Consider the following 23,402-nt stretch of genomic DNA (forward strand, 5'->3'; position numbering starts at 1 on the left):
AATTAAGGCCAAGTAGAGATGAGTTAAACTCACGGAGAGCATGGTTCGGTTTCCTCCATGTCCACATCCCTTTTCATTAATCTCCTCTCATGCTTAAGTCTATTAAAAATCATTCTTGAACCTGAACTACATTTTTTTTTCTTACTTGCTCTTGTAATGAAAAATCTACCCCCCATTAGGATCAATGCTGTTTAACCTGTAGTCTTTATTAGGTCCTCAGGAGATGATGTTTACCTTGATGTAGGCAACAAGCAAAAACACTTGCTGTCCAACATTGCTGTTCTACATGCTACGGTTGCTACAGTTGCTGCTGCAGCCCGGCAACTACTGCTGTCAAACTGTTCTGTCCTCTGTTGTCAGTTGGTAAAGAAGTGCCACAAACCCCTACTCTGCTCCTGCAGCGTCTTGAATTACACTCATAATGTGAAGCTTTAACTACTTCAGCCTGACACGTGAGTCATGCAGCCAGAACGAGCAATCACATGGGACATTATCTTCCTATAGTGGACTATAGTAGTCACAACAGTGGCTGAACTAGTAACATGACCCTGTAGTAGCTGTTCCTACCCAGCACCCATTGTAAATGGTCATAAACAACACATTATTGACATTGCATCTCATCACTTGGAAAATTGCAGTTGCTCAACGCCATTGGTTGCAGTACACGGCCCACTCAGTTGTAAATACATTATTCAACAATGTTATCCAAATATTTAATTCATGACAGCGTCATAATTTTAGGTACAGAGAGGCCAAAGGTTAATTAAGCTCTAAGATATTCTACATAATATATTTTAAAAATATATTGTTATGCTGCATTAAACTGAAGCACTAGAACTATATGTGGGTGGGCTATTCATTTCACTCATTGAAGCACTAGAACTATATGTGGGTGGGTGGGCTATTCATTCCACTCATGTGAAATATTAGTAGTGAATATTTCCTAAAAATAGAAAGAAATATATATTGACTTATTCCGGATGTATTTCAACAACATGCAGAGTTTTCTATATGTATCAGCACATTATATATACATAAAACCACCACATATATAATTCATGTGGTGATCATAAAGTCCTCCGCAACCCGTTTAGGTGTTTCGAAGTCTGGAAATGCCTCACATAAAGGGACGAATCAATGCGAGTCTAATGTCTGTTTGGTCCATCTTTCGCGCAGCAGTGAGCCATATTCCATGAGTTTATATCCTACAACTGAGATCACAGCTATTGCCCCGGGGCGCGCTACTTCCACTGTTTGAGAACAGCAGCTGTCAAGACTTTAGCCCCGTGCTCCCAGGATGTGTGCTAACAGATTATGTGATGGGAATGCAGGACCGTTTGGACCTCCAAAGCCAGGTGTTAGCACTTCAGATCACTGCCTCATCAATAATTGACAGAGGCAAACCAATCAGAACAATTTGCTCCCCACAGCGAAGTGCTTCGGCAGTCTAACACCAGTGAATCATTAATGAGGCAATTAGATGAAATGGTTAGACAGTTAGCCCGTTATGGCAGCGCTCCTGTGATGCAACTGCGACAGGGCCTTTACACAGACGCTGCACACGGCTGAGCGACGTGCTCCAACACAACAGTAAAAAAAGCAGTGCTGAATGGCACAACGGCGCCGGCAGTTAGAGCCAAGCCTCCGTAAGATTGGGGTGTATCGGCGATGCCAGCTCTCCATCTGTTGACCACAGCTCAGAGGGCCAATAATGGGAACAAACCCAATTGGCCATTACCATGGGAGATTGACCTTTATTGGTTGTTGTAACCATTGCACAGACCCACAGAAGACATCTCCCGGGTGATTCAAGTGTGGGAGAGCCTTTATGGACATGGATAAAATCGACCTCGGTGACATCACTCAAACATGGGGAAAAAGCAACAACAACAATAACAGCAAAGATGGAGTTTGCCTTTGAAGAGCAGAGATCCAGGATTGTTGTTTGAGAGGAAAATCAAAGCCCCCAGAGGGCGGCTCACAAAGCCTCATTGATTGGCCATATTGGAACCATTTCATAGTTTGTCGATGCTCCTCTGCCCGCTCTCCTCTCAGCCCTGGGTCCACTACAGGCTCAATTAAACCAGCAACCTTGATCTCAGCAACACACCATCTAAACACTACATAATACACAGATTATACCCAAAACACACATCACACACGGCCTTTTATCTGCAGTTAATGTTTTTTTTTTTTCTTTGCTCAGGATGCGTTTTTATTTAGATAAGACTTAAAAAAATAAATAATAAAATGAGCCTAATTTACAGCTTTTTCTTTTTTTTCCCGAGAGAATAAAAGAAGGAAAGAAAGGAGCAACGAAAGAAAAGAAAGAAGCCATTTGTGTTGAAACTTTCCTTTTCCAATCACACTAATGCATTCTCAGTCTCAGTATATCTCTGTGATTGAGAGATTTGAAATGAGAGTGAAAAAGCAAGAGAAAGGAGGGGGTGGATGCATACTTAAATCATATGGCTCCATGAGTGTAATTGGGAGCAAATAAAGTCGAAGTCCACAGCAGGTTTTTTTTCACTCTAAAAGGTGATTGTGTCCAGTTTAAGTCACGGAGCACTAGTTTATTTACTCGGCTAAACAAAGACACCAGAGACACAGCAGTGAAAGGTTCAATCACACGATTTCACATTTTCTTATTAGTATTATTTAACCCTCGCTTTGCTGTTAAGACACCAGAGACACAGCAGTGAAAGGGTCAATCAGACGATTTCTTTATTAGTATTATTTAACCTCGCTTTGCTGTTATTATACTTGAATTAATTAATAATTTTAAGAATATTTTTATAACATTATAAACAGTAAACATTTACAAGTAACTTATTTATATTATTTCTTATTTATAAAAAAAAGTTGATCCCAATATAGTGAAAATCAATAACAGGAAAAATATTCACTATATATAATTCCATGTAATATAAATATTAAAATATTCTCTATGTTTCTAAATCCTGTTTTATTAATTAAATTTTTTAATTTATTTTTTTTCATAAAAACAAACCATTGGATTCTCGTTTTAGACACATATTTATACCCACCTACAAAAATATCCTAAAATTGTAAAATTATTTCATTTACCATAATTACCCAGGTTTATGCAGGTTTTGTCTTTTTATTTTATGAATACAAATATCAAAGTCAAATTGTTACCACTATCAACTGCCCAGTATCACATTGAATCATTTAACAGGACTTTTTTTTTTAATATCAAGATAAATAAAATATAAAACAACCATTTATTGAAATAGTGAAGAGTAAAAGACTGATTTATTTCGGCTGGAGAAAAGAACAAATGCAACAAATTTGCACCTGAGTCCCTTCACATCACAGGCCACACTGTAGAAATCATGGGTTCAGTTCTCAGACACTTCTTCTGTCACGTTTCGTAGCAGATTACAGCATCTGTCAGTGAAGAGGTTTACGGTGCCTCTGTAATTTAATACACTTGCAATGTACAGAAAGAATAAATTAGCTGCGCAGATCTGATTTATTATTTGCAACACTTTGTCTAAATAAATTCTGGTGTTTTGCCCTTCAGCGCATTTACTTTGGCAAATAATTTTTATGGTGATAGCTTTATCACATAAACACATCGGCCCAAAAATATTTAGGCTGCATTAACACAGATGAATAAATCTGTCGAGAGTCATGGGATCGACGGGGAAACATAATTTTTGTGAAAACAAATCGCGTGCTTCTCTCGTTCTTCAAAACAGACCTGCATTAATATCCTGTGATGGATTTCTTTTTTTTTTTTTTTTCTTAGAGCATCAAAACATTTTTTTAACACCTACTCTATATAGCATTCTGTGTTTGTCTCTGGCTGTGTGTTTATAACCCTGAGAGAGAAAAAGTAAATTGATAAGTAGCTGGGTCAAGCCGTGTCGCTGATATTGACACTTGTGCAGATATCGTAGACAGCTAGTCTCTGTTTAATGATTGCTATTCACTTTTATGGTCCTCTCAGGACGCCATCTTCAATAAATATTTGCAAACAGGAAATTTGCAGAGTGACTTGAGAGAGTCGTAACCCTGGCACCTATGTGTTTTGAGATTAACATGTAATTAAAATAGTAAATCAATATTTATTAAGTAGCATTACAAAACAAATGAGAACAGTGTCAGGTCACATTATGAGTGAGTGGCTGTGAGAGAGAGAGCTAATGAGCGCCACTGTGAAAATAAACAAAACAGGCGTCGTCTTCGACAGACGTTGTCAAAGTGCGGCCTGGGGGCCCCACGTGGCACTTGGTCCACATGGTGGGTTGCATTTCTTTTTTTTAAATTTTTTTAAGATTTCTATTTTTAAGTTAAACACATTTGTGGTATTTTAAATATTGTCAGAGATACATCCTATTTTTAACCATTTTGGTGCTAATTTATAGGATGTTTTTGGTAATGATGAAACAAATCTTTCCTTATAAGTAAAGTCTACCCTCACCTTTACCCTTTGGCTAACTTGTGACTAATGCTAGTCCTAACAAGGTTTACATTAACATATCATTACCTTTTAGTTAATTTGTGCTGCTTAAATCTGAATATTCCTGTGTTAGCTTGTTAGTTTTACTAAACATTAAAAACCTTTTTTTAATGTATTTTGGCTTTTTTTTTTTTTGACCAGTCGTCAGCTGAATCTTAGCTTCCCTTTCTAACTTTTATTTTGAAATTCACAATTTTTTTTGATTTTTTTGGACATTAAAATGACTAAATAATAGAGTTAAAACACTGTGTATTTTTAACCATAAAATGGTGCTTTTTCAACTCCTGTGAACTTGGCCTCTGCTGAGCTCATGACTAAATCCTGACCACCTGACTCTCAAAACCTCCCGTTTCACCACAAGCTGCACATTTACTGACTAAAAGAACAAACCTGTCAACTTCTTCGTCACGTTCACAAAGTCACACACACACACACACACAGTATATGACATATCTATAGAGAAACCTCACCTCACTCGAGAGCCCCCCTTCCTCACCAAACCACACTGTTAAATGTGGAGTCTTCAGTTTTCATTGACTCACCACATCTTTCCCACAGTTATCCTCTCTTCGCTTTCATGCTCACAGAAGCTACGTCTGTGGAGAGATAACGCGTGAACTCGCCTCACCTCACACTCTCGGAGGGGCTCGGGGCTCAGTCAGAAACCGCCCTTACGAACTGCTCATATTTTACCTGAACATTTCCATCCTCAAATGAAAAAAAGATTCAAGAGAAGATATTAAAGCTTAATGGACTGGACCGTCTATTGTTTAAAAATTGCCTGATGTAGAAGTGGCCAAAGAAAACACAGGTTGGCCTCAATTATGCATTGAAAATAAAGTTATGAGCTACTGGCTGAATTATTGATGCTGGCACCGGGAACAAGAGCATGTTGGCAATGTGTCACCGCATTTTTGCTGATGCTTCATCTTGTATTGATAATTTTTCATCTAAAAAGCCCATGAAGTCTTGATCTGTGAAAGATGGAAAAACACACCATGAATATTGGAAATCTAATGCAATGTTACTGGAAGAGGGAAATGGATAATATCATGCAGCACGATGGAAAAATATTAAAAAAAAAAAAAAAAAAAGCGGAAACTGCGTAGCTCTGCGAGAGGCCTTTAATTGATGTCTGCGCAACGTAAGCATTTTTTTAACCGAACTGAGGTGTAGTTTAATATTTTGTTTTTCCTTTTCATAAAGGCATAAGAATAACACATGTAGGGTTTAATGTTGTTTTTCTGCACTGTGCAATATGTCTGGTCTTTTTTTATGTAATAAGACATAAAAGCAGAAAATCTCTCCGAGCTGGGACTGTCCCGTACTGACTGACACACTTCCTGAAATGCAAATTCAAGAGGTTCGGCTGTAAACCCTGCCAATAGCTTCTCTCTGCGCTGCCTTTTTTTTTTTTTCTTTTTCTCTGACGCCGTCTGAGTGAACAGAAACAGAGAGAGGAGAGGATGTTTAAGAACAAAAAAGGAAGAAGGAACAGTTGTGGGTTTTTAGGATGGAAAATAAAAAAAGACATTTCTGCTGTTGTTTCCACTTGAACATGTCTGATCACAACGGCGTAAAAAGTCCATAAAAGTCGGGAGAGAAATACAAGGTGAACACTGCTGCGTATAAATTCTCTTTACTTTTCTAGAAGGTAAAGAAATAATAAAATAAATATATTATTATCAATATTTTTTCAAATATTTTTCCTAGATTTCCTATTGGCCGCTGCTACAAAGACCTATCCTACTGCGTTGTGCTAAGAATACATGAGATGGTAGTAGGAACTAAAAGGTTCTTCCTGATATTTAAACACAAAAAAGAAGTACTGTCCATACTGTTATATTCTGTTTTAAAGTTGTCAGTTTGGGGTGATGTGTAAAGGTCAACGTGAATTACCTGCCGTTGGGAGAAGATGTAATACAATCCCATAATAGTGTGATATATTTTTCATAGTCCTGTTGTTGTTGGGTCGCCTCGTTGGTGCCAACGTTACTGTTGTGCATTTGTACTTGTGTTTTTGTGGGGTTTTTTTAATAATGTGATGTCTTCACCCTGTATTTCTGTCCCTCAACGTGGACAGATGTTCAGAATGAGTTCTCTTTGTGTTTCGTGGTCACAGTTCTCAGCAGTAACAGAAGTGGAAAATGTCCATATCTCCAAGTCACACTGTGCACTTTGGTAACCATGAGGTGAAATCAAGCGTGACTCCTGGTGCAGGGACTTTATGTACTGAGTGATTCTCTGTTAGTCATCGTGGTAGAGGTCACTTTGGCTCATTTCACGTAAAAGTGAAACACATGAAGCCAGAGAAGAAGAAGAAAAGAAAGTACTGTGAAGATAACCCTATATATATGTGTATATATATATATATACACACTAAATATCTATAAATGACATTTTATGTTTGAAATATCAACTATTTCAGTCGTGATTCTGCTAAACTGCTTAATTATTCAAAAAAAGTAATTTCAATTTTATCATGTTTTCTATTCTATTTTTAGGAGTTGTTATTTTATTAGCATAGGCCAAATTCTTGATTGTTTTAAAATTAGATTTTTTTTTTAAATTACCCTCCTGAGGTGGAAAACAGGAGGTGGAAAAAGAGAAATGTATATACAGTAAATGTTATACTGATTTTATTTAAACAAGACAAAGTAAAGCGGAACAAGTTTTACAATTATTATTGAAAACCAAATTAAATCACACATCGAGCTGAGCATTTTTGCAACTCTGGGGAGAAACAAAAATAAAACATTCCTTTTTAACTGGTGGAAATCTCCAGCAGATCCAGTGTCAGTTTGTAGACTTTGTGAGGATGGTTTTGATGGTTGTGTAAACACTGTGCATTAGCGCAATGATAAGTGGAAGGTCAGTGGAATTATGAAAAAAAAATGTTGAAAAATATAATCTAATTAACTTCACAAAGTAGTTATTGATGCCACTGATGTGTTGTAACAGGCTGTAGTAAAAGAGAATGTAAACATTAAGATTGTGTGAAGACCCAGGGCAGTTGACATCTGCCAGCGTTCATACACAGACTGTGGCCGTGAACCAGTCGTCAAGAATCTTTAAGAAACGCCATCAGGCTACGAGGACAGAGAGAGAGCGTCGACAGCGTCGTCTCCAAAGACATTAGAGGTGTTTACATGTTGGACGATCCCAACTAAACACAGGCCCATCGTGCCGTGACTCCTGTCGTGCTGCAGCGTCACAGTGGAGTTAAGAGGTGTTGCAGCAGCGTTTTCACGGGAGGCCAACACTCGCTAATGCACAAAACCCCGTAGGCACCACTGCTCCTCCTGTGATACTTGAGACTACAATTAGGAGGCACCGAAATGCACTGCATTTGGGTACATTTACACATTTTCTAGCACAATTAAGTGGAATAGCCTGGGGAAAATTTGGGAATGAGGACTTTTTCTGTCACTAATCCATGGAAACCACTGCTACTAAAAAAAACAAAGTACAAAGTAACTGCAGTGAGTCCAGAAGCTAAGTCAGAAACTACCAGACCAAATTGTCGTGATACAGCTACGAGCTTTTACCAGTCATATCAGTAGGGAAGTTAAATAGCTGAGGATTGGCTAAAACTAACCAGAAGTTGAGCTGGACACAGTTTACGGTTAGTAATAGTCTCTGAAACATATGGTAGCTAAACAATAAATTCACTTTATCTATGTTTTTATTTTTTTCATTTAACCAAAGGTTGACTGGTGTCCAAAAAAAAAATTTAGCAAAAAAAAATACATAAAATTAAAATTAAAAATACTTGTGGTCAAATGCAGTTAAAAATATCTAAATGTTAGCTACAAACTTTATTAAAACTATCTCAGAGATAGCACATTTAGCTAATAGGAGCCAATATACATATTTCAAAATGCCATTCAGAATCCAGTGAAATTATTCAGCAGTTCAGTTGTCCGTCCTTGCTTCAGGCCTTGGCTTCAGTACAGGTTCACACTGTCGTCATGCAGCTCACCTCTGTGTGTGATTGAGTTGTGCAGCTTTAATATTTCAACTCTCTCTGCAGTGACTCCACCTGTCAGTGTTAGACGCTTAACGGCGTTTGCCCTGACAGTTGTTGCTTTTATTTCTGACACATGTCTGGGTTTATGTTCAGCTGCTCACCATGGCCACTGTTAACCTCTGCACACCTCTGTGAGGAGAATGTTTTCACCTGGTCTGTGAGCTGAGAGCTGATTGGCTCCTGCTCTCTCCTCTCTCTCAAGGTCTGAGAACAGATTTCTGTGAAGAAGCTGCTGCTGAACAGAATTCTCTTCTTTTGCTTATTTATCTCTGACTCCCTGGAATTTTGACCCCACTCAGACCTTATAACAGGGATCATCAACGGGTGGCCCGTGGGCAGAATCAGGTCCACTGAACCGTCCAATTGGACCCATGACTGGATTCCCAAATTGTGAGAAAAAAAAATAACATTTTAATCTCATTTTTATTTGAGTGTCCGGTCCCCAAAATGTCTAGAAAATTTAAGCCCCCACAATAGTTGGTGACCCCGGCCTAATAGAGCATAGCGCCCCCTACATGTTAAATATAAAGGGTTGTACCAGAGGCTTAAAAAAAAGTTATTGATTTTATCCATTTGACATTCTGACGTGACTAAAAAAAAGTTATTGATTTTATCCATTCTGACGTGATGATGACGGTGATGCAAAAGCCAACGTTGGCATAGACTCTGCATTCTGTTTTGTTTATAAATTAAATTATGGGATGTCTGTGAATTTGCCCGTGTATCATCAGAAATGGAAAGGGAAGTATCGTACAGAACAGATAAATATTGACGGTGTGGCAGCACTAGTAACAAACTCTGCTTGTTATGGGAAAAAAAATGAGCTGATTTTTATTTATTTATATTATAATGTTATTTTCCTAAGTTCATGTCAGGCACCTGATATTCAAGACTTCCCTCTCTCTCCCTCTTTCTCCCACTCTCTCTCTCCCTCTCTCTCGTGTCTAAATCCTACATAAATGACTAAAACATGAAAAACACAGCACTGTGACCGTGTGCTCTGCGTGTAGACGTGCGGTAAACCAATTCCCGCGGGTTATAAAATCTCATCTGAAGAAATTGTTCCTTCTGTCCTCCCTCCCTGCTGCAGATAAAGAACAGGCATTTGAGTAATTATGGTGCATTATCACTGAGGAACGTTTCATTGCTACATTCTAGGCTGTGTAGTGAGCAGTGACAAACGAACGACCATTTTAATTTCTATCAGGAGGAAAAACACATGGCTGGAGCCAATGAAGTCAGCTCTCTCGTTCTGCCACTGACTGAGACCATCTGGAGCCAATAAAGTTTTTCCCTTTGAATCAACAGCTGTTGGAAATTACACAGGAACTTTACTTCTCTCTCTCTCTTTTTTTTTTGCCTTCTTTCTTGACTCTGCTTTGAAAACCGTCCGTGTTTTTGTTGTTATTGTTTTTTTGTTTTTTTTTGCGAGATTTGATCGCAGAAAAAAAAAGGCGAGATGGCATTTTTGAAACGCACCTGTTTCACCTCTCTCTCTCTCTCTCTCTGTCTCTCTGTCTCCCTCTCACACGCTCGACGTCTCCCCTTCTGCATCTTTCTCCCCGCTCAACCTGCCTTCCTTCTCTGTGCTGGTGATTGAAGGGCTGACCACGTCAGTCAATCTGTCAGCGGCTGACAGTTTTACAACACATGCACTACACTGATGGGTACCATCACTCACATAACGATTGCCCTCCACCATGAAACCTAAAGACGACACAGAGAGCGGTCGGGTCGAAGAGGATTGAAGAATCGGATGTAAAGGCATTTGAGTAAAAATACTCTCTGTGTGTGTGAGAGGGAGAGAGAGGAAGAGAGACAGAGAGAGAGAGAGAGAGAGTACTCTCATGACAGGATACAGAGTTAATTTCATCATAGTTTGGTCTAAGTATACAGTTCTTTTTCAAGATTTTCATTAGGTTTTGAAGTGAGAGCTTGATTTTGCCGTCAGTGCGGCAGTGACAGATTGAGTGGTTTCTCTTTCCACTGGCCGGAGAAACAGAATTTGTTCCGCTCTGATGAAAACCCTCATTTTTTCCCACATCATTTTGTCCTGGATTATCCACAAAGCCACGTGTCTGTTTCTTAAGTAATAATTTGTCAATCTTGAATATCTCAATCCCGACCATGCTTTGAAGTAGCTTGTGGGTCCTGTTGTTGTCCTGATACCCAAAGATAATGTTCCATCACACGCACGACGTGAAGTTGGTGTTCAGATCCTTCATTTTTCTCTGAAACAATGGCTCCTTTAACCCATTCAAACGTAATAAACGGCACTTTATTCCCACTGAACAGATAATTATCATAAATAGAGTAAAATTAATTAAAAATGCTGTCCGGCTCGCTTCTATGAAGTCGTAATGAGTAATTAGTTCATTTATTTTCTCTTTGTTCTTCAGCGCTGCTTGTGAATGCAGCCCAGTCAGACTGGGTAATGCACAGAGGGCGAGACCTGTTCTCTTTAAAAAAAACAAAACTCCACTTATAATAATAGTTTAACTTAGAATAAACCAGAATTTTTTTTTAATGTGCATAGGGCGTATAAAAATACGATTCCTTTTTAAAAATTAATGCAACAACTGCCCCAAACAACCAGTGTGTTATAAATCTAGTTTTTATGTGTTTAACAGCAATAAAAGTAAAAAACCAAAACAAAAAACCCAGTTGATGTTTGGAGATATTAACGTGCTTCATATGTGTGCCATTCTCCATTTCGTCCCATTAGGGTTCACAAAGTGTGGGTCACCCCCCTCACTGGGGCCTATTGTTGGGGACACAGCAAGGAACTGCCCTGATTTATAAATTAACTGAAAAGTTGGAAGCAATAGTGATAAATGGTGGAAGACAATCATAAGAAATTATAAATATCTATATATATATTCCAAACTTTTGGTTGGAATTATTATTTTTCTCCTCTGGCCAAATTTTACTGCAAAAAAAAAAAAAAATCCTCTGCACAGGAATAAAAAGACAATTCCTCTTTTCCATTTCTGTCTCCACATGAAATAGTTTTACATTCGTGGCACATTTTATTTCTTACATCAAACTGCAATGAATGTGTCATTTTGGTCATTTTGGTCAGATCAAAGATGAGTGACCCTTAAAATGTAACAACATTCCAGTATCGTCTATTGGCAACAAACGTATCTAATTCTGTCCATATTTGGTTTTCAGCTCATTTTAAACACTAACGTTGTAAATACATTGATAAAATAACATGGTTTGGAGGAGAAGAAACCGTGTTGAAATTGAAAATACCATACGCGCACTGGCCGGCGGTATCAAAAATCCTAAGTGTTCTCCAGAAAGCTGAAGAAGAAAAAAAAAAAATGTTGCCCAGAGGAAAGAGAGGCAAACGAGCCAATCTGTTTGTCTGTTTACGGAGAACGGCAGCAGAAACATTCTGCCTCTGTGCACTGTCATATGGGAGGCAGGCTCCCACAAACACATGCTTAATGACTCGATTCATTCACTCCGTCACTATCTCTTCATCTCTGCCTCTCACTCTCTCTTTTCTCTAATGGACTTGCCCATATGCACCCCCCAGTGTTTTACCTCCCTGGCCTTTAGTATATTGAATCTGGGGGTACAAGGTTAGGGGGAAAAATCAGACAGTTCTCGATGGTTTTTAGTTAGAGCGGTTGTCTGAGGTCACTAGAGGGAGACAGACAGAAATAGAGTGACTTAAAGAGCAAGACTTTGTATGGTTTGTTTTTTTGTCCCTCAACACGCTCAAAATATCATGACAAGACCAATGCAACATGAGCTTCCAGTTCTTATTTCATTGGGTCCTTTTGTACTTGTTTATTCCTGCTTAGTCGGCACATTATACAATATTAAAATACAAATCTGGGATAAAACCTTTATAAGTCACACAAGTAAAAAAATTCAAAACCTAATTTTCTGTTGTAGAAAATTATAGCTTTATTGAACAGACTTACTGTACATATGTATAAATATATGTTAGCCCTTTCTGTTAGTCATTTCAAGAGAGCTAACGAGTCAAACAAGTGTTAGCGCTAAAGTGTTCAGGACACAAAAGTTTTTACACTTTTGCAGACAATAATCACTTCATGTTGCTTTATACTTGCAATTGCTATTTTAAGAATATCAACACATTTTTCACCTCGCTGTCAACACTAGCTGACCATGTGTTCAGATGTTCATATTCCACCACAACTTTAGGGTCGGGTTTCCTGCCTAGTTCCCCCTTAATGTGGTCAAGACTGGGGTCTGCTGTGTTTTGAGAGTGCGTTTGATGTGTGTCAGTGACATCAGGGGCAACGTTGGCTACGCATCGATCAGACTGTAGCTCTGGAAAGTCTCTCCAAAGGTTTATTCTTAAATCTATGCTGACAGGCGATGACATGATGGAGATGGGTCAGCTGAATTGATTGTGTCCTCTCTCTCCTTTTATTCTGCCTCTTACACTCCCACTTCCCTCTGCCTTCCTTCTCTTCTCCCCCGTCTCTTTGTCCCATCACTCTTTTCTTTCTGCCCCTCCTCCTTTTTCTCTTCCTCCTCACGATCCTTTTCTCCTCCTTGCTTGGATGTGTCGAGCGCAAGATGTCAGATTATTTCCCAGCAGACACTGCGCTGTGTGACAGAGGGTTGGAGCTGTATATCACGAGCTGACACTTCCTATGCCCCCCCCCCCCCCCCCCTCCCTTCTCTGCAGACAACATCAAATATTGCCGGGCCTTTTTGATCACTTAAAAGGCTTGTATTAGAAGAAGAGCCGGTGCTTAAACAAAAGCAAACAAAGTGTTTCATCTGTCATGTTTGTCAGTGGGCCATATGTGCCGTGCAATAACAGCTTTGCTATCAGAGCGAAGGTAACCCTCTCAACATCACGCGTGATAATCTGACTGCAGAAACAACTTAGCTCCGACTCCCTGATGTGTCAACATAGGGGACCGGGATGTTGCTCTGCATTTACATTAATTCTGAGCCGCCATGAGATTATAGTGTACTGATCATTAGTTCTATAAGAGTCAAGCATTTTGTAAATTGCAAGAACGTGCATTTATTTTGCAAGAAATGTCTCTAGAATTTTACTCAAACTGGCTCAGGATCAGAATAACCAGAGGCAAACTGACCTTGAAGGGCACATCACTGAGGGCTGTCCTGTGTCAAGAACACAGAAGAATGTTTGTGTTCTAGAACTTTAGCAGTACACAGGGTTTACTGGCTTAAAAATATCAGTCTTTAAGTGTTAAGGTAGCTGAAATAAATTTCAGAATAAGACCTGATAAGGTAGCTGAAATAAATTTCAGAATAAAAGCTAAACGTTAAGACCTAAACACTCAATCAAGAAGCCAGAATGTAAGATAGAAGACCAACAAAAAAGAATCTTAAAAAAATAACAATTCATGAAGCCAGAATGTAAGATAGAAGACAAACAAAAAAGAATCTTCAAAAATAATAATTGCATAAATGTGTATGAATAACTTGTACGGCAAAAAAAAAAAACATTGGTGAAAGATTCAAAGCTTCAATTTGACTAAAACTGGGCCAGGATTTAAATATATATTAAAAAAATTCAAATATTAAACATTAAATTTAACACTGTTTTTACGGGAATAGTAGTAACAATAGTATTTAGGAGATTTTTTTAAGACACCTTTAAACTACTTTAAAGTTAGGTCTAACAACGTTTCATGAAGGTTAATGAAAGTTACTATGAAAAATATCACCGACTCTGGACCACGTTTCACAGGCAGAAAAGTTTTGTTGCCTTTTTTTTTGTAAATGCCTACGCAGCAGAAAAACATTTTTAAAATTCTAAAAAAAATGTATTAAAACAGTTTACCATGACTGCATAGTTAATTGAAGAATTAGAGATAGCCTTGAGTCATTATTTGCATATACTATGTGTACAGTATATCTATCCACACTAATGTGACAGTAGGGGCACAGAACACAGAACCTGCTTCTTAAGCAGTCTGTGGTTGAACTTAAATGTGTTTTGTTTTATTAATTCTGGAGCCTCGCTGCCGTTTTGGGGTAGAAGCCTAATTTAAATTTAAGTTGTAATAATAAAACCTAAAAGATCAGCACATTACACATCTTCACCCTTCAGGTTTTTTATGTTCACTACAACTGGGCTTCAATCCATACCCTGTTATTCTAATTGAACGCACTGAGTGGTTTGGCGTGGGTGGGGTCGGCCCGCTATCCAGGCCAGCCGCTCAGCATATTGTTTCTATGGCACCTGTCCGCCAGATTAATAACTCCAGGGTCCATGCTGGCAAAGCGCGCGCAGATACCCGAAATTACAATACTAATTCAGCACAGGGGATTTATACAATAGCTTCTCCCTGGATTTATGACAAAGTGAGCAAGAGATCAGAGCGAGGCGGAGGGAGGGAGGGAGGAAGAGAGAGACTAATAATGCTAGCAAAAGTGATTAGCTCAATGGGAGAAATTGTGCATTTGTAGCCCTGCGATTATTATTGTGTTTCTCATCACATAATGAGTTTGAACAATGCAGTTAATGGTATTATTGGCGGGCCACCAGAACCGGGGTGTATATAAGCTTGATAGCACTTTTTCGTCAATAAATCACTCCAGTGCACATGGCCATATTTAAATCTATGTTATTAAAATTGTTGGAACAACACGATCAGATTTATGTGGTGTTATTTTATTATGGATTGATTATCATCATCACGGGCATATCTGATTTGCGTGGAGGCGGCCCGAGCATGGTGGCTTTAATCCATTTTGATTGCTCTGCAGGGGGAACGCCACCGCTTTGCTTGAGTGGACATCCACTCTGCCGCATGCACCGACGCTGCTCCGTCAGACAGAAATAATGCCAGACTTTGTCTTTGATCCGGCATGTCATATATCGCACGGAAACGCGGAGAGACAAATTGCTATTTTCTTTTCAAACTAAAATCAATTAGGTACAAACACAATTTTTGTACTAACAGTATTATGTGTTAGACTGACCATTGAGTCCTTGAAAAAATAATAATAATAAAAAAATAATTATAATTAATATTTTTGCATGGTTTCTCTGATTCAAAAACTGCTTAATTTTGAAATAATTAATATTTTTCCATGGTTTCTCTGATTCTAAAACTGCTTAATTTTGAATAACGGCCTGGACATATTTTCACCTGATATTTGCAGTAATTTTTAGATTATATTTAATTTTGACATATTAATTGTCAGTATATTTTAGACTTACAATAATTAAGATATACCTCATTAATCTGGACATACTTTAATGGAAAACCTGACGTTTATTTCACATTCAAAAAACAAAGAATCTTCTCCCTCTGTTGGTCCAGACCCGGTCTTTAGGACTGACTGGTCTGGATAATAAGGGAATGGATGAGTTTCAGCACAGAGGAGCGTTCAGGTGCATCCGCTCAACAATAGAGCAGAAGAATTAGCAGCACTCAGAACAGCAGCAGCCCTGAAATTACAATCGAGTTTCATTCCTCTCCCGCTTTCACACTTTCCTCCCTTCCTTGTACCTCACTTTCTCCCTCTCCCTCTCTTTCTGTCTCCCTAACACTCCTTCTCTCCCTCTCTGACGGCTCAATAACAGGTGCCATGCTAAGAGAGCTGTTACAGCCGTCCCTGAGTGGTTGTGTCAGCAGCAATGTAAGGGTTGAGCTTTCCAACCTGCTCACCATGCAGGAAAAAGGAAAGGGAGAAGGAAGGGGGAAAATCTCTCCGGTCCCCAAATGATGCCCACTGGGAGCCATCGTGAGCTTAATTTCGCCGGGTGGTTCTCCCTGTTTTTTTTTCTTTCTTGTGGCCTTGGACTCCGATTTACCGACGGAGCCATATTGAGGCTTTCTGCATGGCGGGTCTCAAGCAGCTGTGTTCAGCAGAAAAAAAAATGTCAACAAAATAAAGAAATAAATAAACAAATTAACAAACACATAAGAAAAGCTTATTTTGCTGCAGGTGCTTGAATAAGGACTTTTCGTGTGCCATCTGCAGAAAGTGAACCATACAGTCAGACCTTGCCAGGTTCTCCCTGTCTGCTTGAAAAAAAAAAAGAAAAAAAAAGAAGGAGTTGGAGAAAATTCTCCAGTGCTGCAAAAACCTCTCTGTATTAAAAAGAAAAAACTAATTTGTGGAAGTTTGTGTTTGTGTTTCCGACTTGAAGAGCCAATTTACTCGCTGCGACTCGGTCGACACTGATATCTCTGGCTTTAACACAAACAAGGCGATCTGTCGCTGTGATTGCTCGTCTTTAACTGCTCTTTAAGCACACCCCTTAAGACGTGAGAGGTTCAGGATGAAATCTATGCAAATGAGGCCCGCTTCATGAAAAGACACATCACAGTGCATGAAGCTTAGAGCGAGCAATAATCACAGAAGGATTGTGTGCAAACAAGAGATGCTAAGCACCTCAAACCTGGGCGAGCGGCAACTACGCACAAAGAGAGGAGATAAGTTAAACAGCCGGGTGATTGCTGTTTTTCCTCCTGATGAGCAACAAAACATTAGACGTTATGTTTACCTTAAAAGAAAAAAAAAAACTTTTTTCCTTCTATGCATTTAAATGTGAGCATTTGAGCAGACAGACATGCAGCGCCACTGCAAATGGAAAAGAAAGTCAAACGTCCGAGATCAGGCTTTCTGATATTACCTGCCACAAGCACAATAATGTATGGACTCAGCATAATTCATAAACATGTGTGTGCTCTGCATGTTCTGAAGGCTGGCGCGGTACACAGCCATGTTAGCATATAGGTTCTCTAAATTTAGCTTCCATACCATCATGGGCAGTTTCATTTTACCCAGACAAAAAATGATAAATTTCAAAGGTGACCTGATGGGTTTCATTACAGCTGATTGATCGGCTTTTGTGAGGGTGTCACGGAATAGACAGGACGGACATAGTACACCTTCCTACACAGGACATATGGGCCACACGTACACAGCACCTATACCAGGGCATGCATTAAAAGATTCCTATATATATATATATATACATATATACATATTTGCAAGTGTCTAATCAGAAAAATATCCCGGTAGAAAAAAAAACTATAGTAAAAATACAGATTTTCTCCACTGTCACCTACTTTAAAAGATGTCTTTTCTTTTTTTCTTTGTGTAGTTGTGTCATAATTTTCTACTGTTTGTCAGGTGTTTACATTTTAAAATCATGTTCAACATGATTATTTCAGTAAAAGATGAACAAAAGACTCAAATTAGAAAGTTTGGAAATAAATGGTGTTCATGTTGTCCGTAAGTGAAGGGTGCAAAACCTGGAGAATTGGAATTAAATTAACACCGACGCTAATTAACACAACTGTATGAAGCCTTACTCGAGAGTATGGGAATATTGACTTGATAGACATATATTTTTGATTGTCCTGCCTGCGGTCCAGAACTGGAATCCATTTATACATACTGTAATACTGTAGCCTCACTTCCCAGACAATTGAACGTGCAGTTGAAAAAAAAAACTATCGCAGTCGTAAATGAGTTCCCTAACAAGTGAAACCACAGGGAGAAATTTTCCAGATATCACTGAAGGTAAAAGTTCCGGAGCAGTTATTTCTGTGGACGTCTCGGGGCGTTGGGAAACAAAGCAGCGATCTGTGCATCTCTCTCACGAACCGGTAAATAACCCCTGCAATTCATCATGAAAACAAGAAGGAAATGTCAAGGGCACAGGAGTCCCTGTTTTTGTCGAGGTCACGCACAAAACATAAACGGCAACACGCGTGCAGGAAAACAAACACGCACGCTAGGGCGCCGCATTGTGAACACGCTGCGCTACATACTGGAGACGTGGAGGCATTGACAAATCGCTGAGACCCGAAAGTGGGGCCGAGGTGGGACTAATTGAAATGAACTTTAGAAAAGGAGGGGGGACACCTAATTAAAAATGAACTTTCTACGCTGTGTTTGTGTTGACATCATGGGGCCTAAATTTAAGCTCTGTCTTTGTTTTCTCCAAACCTGGCGATGCAGGCAAAAGGATACTGCGTGCGAGCACACAGAAGGAATAAGGTCATCGCTTTCCCTCCGTGGAAACATATTTTTCCTTGTCTCCAGTCACCGCCGACACGTTTCCACACGTGTGAGTGGCCTATTCATTATCTGCCACTTTCCCTCGGAGACGCCGCGCAGCATCTGCTGTTGTTTGTGTTTACGCGTTTACCTGTGCAGCAGGTTTGGTGACGAACTTGTGTTTGCTGAACTTGTATGTAGAGCACAGCCGTGTCCAAAGTAAGGCAATAAAAAAAAAAAAAAAATTGAACTCGGTCTTCAACTTAAAACAGCTTCAGACGCCACAGTCCCAGACTGATGGTGTTTCACCTGAACCAGTGTCTTTTTATGAACTAATATCTGTTGTAACAGGTGCTGCTGTCACTTCAACAGATCAGGCGGCTGCTCGTTCTCGTCACCATGGTCCACAGGTGCCATGGAAAAACAATACAATCATGAAACTCTGAATACACAAATATAAAGAGCCCAAATTCCAAATAATATCCAAAGAGTGTTGGATACGTGTGAAGCGTGTACTTTAAGTCGTTCTGTCTTGTATTTTGTAAGTCAGAAGCTCGTCTCCTTCTGTCTCTTTGGCTGTCCTCTTTTTAAAGGAGGTGTCTTCACAAGAGTAAAGACGCAGTTGTATTTAGAAAAGAGTTTCCAGGTATTATTATGATCCAGTGTCAAAGACATGAGAGTACATGCTAAGGTTTGTAGAGTGCTGGCTTCGAGTGAATGAGTGAGTGAGTTTGTGAATGTGAGAGAGACTGACTGGAAAGAAGGAAGGAAGGGGTGTGTCTGTGTGTGTGTCTGTGTGTGTGTGTCTCTGTGTGTGTGTGAGCGCTATCGTTGTGCTGACATTATTTTTAGGTAAAATATTTTGCTGTGGGCCATATTCCATCTAAGCAAAAGGGAATTTTTTTTGTAGTTATAATGGAATAAGGGCCAGGTTAGGGTTAAGGTAGAGATTAGGATTATTTTATTATGCACCAATATTTGTTTTGGTTAAGGAAATTCCTCAGTGACTGGATTATGTTTACCTGTTGTCCTCACAGCACATTAAAACCAGATTCTGTGTGTGTGTGTGTGTGCACTTTCCTGGTAAACCATTGCTCTCGGAACAATTAGTTCATGTGGGGATATTTTTTGCCAGACCCGACCCCCCCGGGGGGGGGGGGGGGGGGGGGGGGGACCCGGGGTTTAAAGTTTAGTTTGCAGTTGGACGAGGATGAAGCAAATATTTATATTAGTTAGGATTGTTAGGCATCATTTCCATGTGAAACATTCACCAAACACCACAGCGTGTGTGGTGGTGGTGCTGGTGTGTGTGTGTGCATATTTGTGTGTGTGTGCAAGGGGGATATGAGAGGCTTCTCAGGGGACCTTAAACAAACTGACTAAAGTGGTCCTGTTTTCTGATCAGGCACAGAGAGAGAACACTCCTCACTGCTGGAGACACATTAAACAGTCACTGAGGAATTTGCCTTTTTATTTTTTTTATTTTTTATTTTTCCCCCTGTTTTCTCTGATGTTACATTCTTAATCCTGACCCTCTTTAAAAAAAGAGATTTAAAATAATATCACTCAACTGGAAACATCTGACTGTGTCCTGTGTGAATGATGTGATGGTTTAAACCTCAGCGTCTCCTCCTGTTATGAACGTCGGTTCACATCAGGACAAACTCCAGTTCATCCAGGTGTAAAAGGCTCTGTATTAGAAAAGTTTTATCTTTTTTTTTTTGAATGTTTATACTTAACGTGTTATCCTCGTTTAATTAAGGACTCCCTAAGTCATTGTAGGAGACATGGTATTTAAAATTTCAGCCGTCTCTGTAGAGAGTTAATACAGATATATTCTGTAGTGCCCTCATTAAATCTCCCCTTCCTCCCTAACACACACTGACATGCCTGCTTATGCATGCAAAAAAAATCTTAAACTTATAAAATAATTGGCGCTGGTTTAAATCCAAACTGATAATTCTAGACTTTAGTCTACTTCGTGCAGCTAATCTATATTTTTGTAATTTGTGGTGTGATTTGGAGTAAGACTGTGTGTTATCTTAATACTCGTCCGTTTCTTTTTTCTTTTTTTTTTCTCGTACTCTTCCTTCAGTAGATCTCAGACCAGGATATATTTGCATGGGAAATTCTTTGCATAGAGAATTTATCCCACAACACGAGCGGCCCCTCTCTTCACTCCACGTCTTCTGCGGCGCGCTCTGTTCTGCTATCTTGTATAAAGGTGAAGTTTCCTCACGAGAGCTGACAAGTGTGAAATTACGATAGGAAGTGCTTCATACCCTGCCATTTACCATTCATTCATTACCAGCTCGCACACACACACACACACTCACGCCTACACACACACGCACTTACATAGATCACAGCCGACTGGCCGATCTGGCAGTCGTTTCTTTAACCAGTCGTCTCGGAAAATACCAGACTCTCTGTTCATGTCAGTTTAGCCTCGCTTTAAGTTTCTCAAAGTTCCTCAAAGGCACAGGTTCGCCTTTGTGGAGTTGTATCGAACGCAAAAGGTACGGCGATATCGAAGGGGAGGCCGACTGTAGAGACGGACCTTCATGGATTACAGCTCATCTATACGTCCATACTGCTATTCTCCAGGCCAGGAAGTGGAGCTGTATGATGTTCAAAGCTTGTGCTGCGCCCCAGAGATTTCTTACTCCGATGTGAAGCAGGTCGCAGGGCACGACATTATCCTTAGAGAGCGTTCTTCTTCTTCTTCTCTCCGTCAGTTTAATTAAAACTCTAATGACTGAGAAAGACGGAGAGAATATTGTGTAGAAAGAGGTCATTTCTACAGACAGACGGAGGGAATATTGTGTAGAAAGAGATGGAGCTTCATCTCAGACGGAGGGAATATTGTGTAGAAAGAGGTGGAGCTTCATTTCTACAGACCTAAATATATATATATATACATTTGTATATATGTGAAAAATACTGTGTGCATCATTTTTGATTTTTCCAATTTATACATGACAAATAATGTAGAGAGATGTCTCTCTATAACAACGGTCTCCAATATAGTGCTCGTGGACCGTCAGAGGCCCGTGGAGTTTGTTCTAAAAATAATACTAGTCAACTAGAGGGTGATTGAAGTTGTCATTAATGGCGTTGCTGTTCTTTTCTCCACGTGCGGTGATGTTCAGGTGGAGGCAGTTAGGACGGCAGTCAGAGTGTCTGTTACCGTAACGTCCCATTATTGCGACACAGTTCAGGAAGTGTGTATCAAACAAGTAGCTCTTCGTGTTACTCAGTACCCTTGAAGTGGCTATCAGTTTCAGAAAGGTTGAAGACCCTCGCTCTATATCGTACACTCGTCCGTCACAGGTCGTGAACCATTCGTCAACGGTTTCAGTTACATCAGTGTAAAATACGATTCCTGCTCCTACTACTACTGTACTGTCACTGCACGTCTCTGTGGTCGAAGTGTTGAGAGAACTTTTCTCTTTCTGTATATTTTGGGAATTTTCTAGGATTTATAATGGACTGGTAAAGTTATGTTTGTTTGTTTGTTTTTTCTGGCTGAACTTTTAGTGAGCTTTTCTTTTCGGTTCAATGTTTCTTTATTATTTATTATTTACTGATGAAGTCATACCAGTGGAGAGATGTTGGACTGAGGTAAAGTTAAGGCTTCACTCACTGCAGGTGCAGCAGTTTTTTTTTGTTTTTTTTAATTCAACTCACTTCACTGCAAATGAAGAGCTATTTTAGGAAACCTGGACAATAGACTTTGGAGCTGCCTCTAAGAATGAAGCTGTAATTAAAGTTATATTTTTTATGCAACATGCTTAAATTAACAGGTAAAAGAAGAAAAAAAAAATCCAATCCCTGCCCTCCCTCTTCCTCATCCTCCCCCTCCTCCTCCTCCTCCCCTTCCTCCCTCATTAGTGTGTGTTGTCTGAAGGTTACCCAGCTGATTCTGTGACCAGAGGAGCTAAGGAGACGCCAGGCGGTCATAAGTCTTTGTCTTTGAAGACCGCACGCTGTGTCCATATCGCTGTTGCAGCGTAATTGATACAGGCTCATGCTGTTGAGCTTTAACGGAGCCCCATCCTGGCCTTACGCTCAGATCTCTCACAGCTGTAGGGCTCAGACTACTGAGCTTTCAGAATTACACTCCCCTGTGCAGGCACACACACACACACACACACACACATATAACACCCAGCTGGCTGCTGACGAGATCACAGCTAAGGAAATCCAGAGCAGAGCTGGTTAGAGTAACACTAATGGAGATGAGCTGCCTGGTTAGCTGAATGGAAAATTGCGCAGAGTTGATGCTTATTTCATCACAGCGGTGAGTCTGTTCCCCAGAGAGCGCACAGTAAACTTCTACTGATTTTTCACTCCCTCTGAAAAAAGAAAAAAAAAACAGAACCAAAAATAATGTTTGTGACGGAGCTGTGTGACACGACGCAGCAAACACGTCCTGATCTGTTTTGTTGTACGTAGTTGGGTGTAATGGGATGTTCTGTTCTTTCAGTACCGTGCACACAGACTACATCTGTGACGGCTCTCTCTCTCTCTCTCTCTCTCTGTGTGTGCTCCATCAGTGTGTCTCCCTCTGACAGGGGCTTCTTCTCACCGGGCTCTTTAGTAGCTCCTGCATTAAATCATGTCAGCGGCCGGTGAAATCTGGGCCACACCTGAGTGCATGTGTCCTGCCCGGCAGCGCTGTGGCTTGGTAAAAACTACTGAGGATCAGTGGCGAGCAGGAGGAGGTCCTCTGCTTTTATTCCCCCCCGTCTGACATTCTGTGACATTTAAGAAGTCGTTAAAGGTATGAGCATGTGGAGTGGGAGAGCGAGGCTCCTGAGGCAGAGACGGAGCCTCGGTGCTGTCACCAAATAAAACCTTCTTGGATGAACTGATTATGCCATC

The 23,402-nt window shown here is 39.9% G+C and overlaps 1 protein-coding gene across 1 annotated transcript in view; it reads right to left on the bottom strand.

The window, feature by feature from the left end:
• Positions 1-23,402, bottom strand: part of mafa (MAF bZIP transcription factor a) — a 93,810-nt gene that overhangs the window by 7,353 nt on the left and 63,055 nt on the right. The gene's annotated exons all lie outside the window — the stretch shown is intronic.

This window comes from Cynoglossus semilaevis, chromosome 5 (assembly GCF_000523025.1).
Source record: "Cynoglossus semilaevis isolate Cse_v1.0 chromosome 5, Cse_v1.0, whole genome shotgun sequence".
Taxonomy (NCBI): Eukaryota; Metazoa; Chordata; class Actinopteri; order Pleuronectiformes; family Cynoglossidae; genus Cynoglossus; species Cynoglossus semilaevis.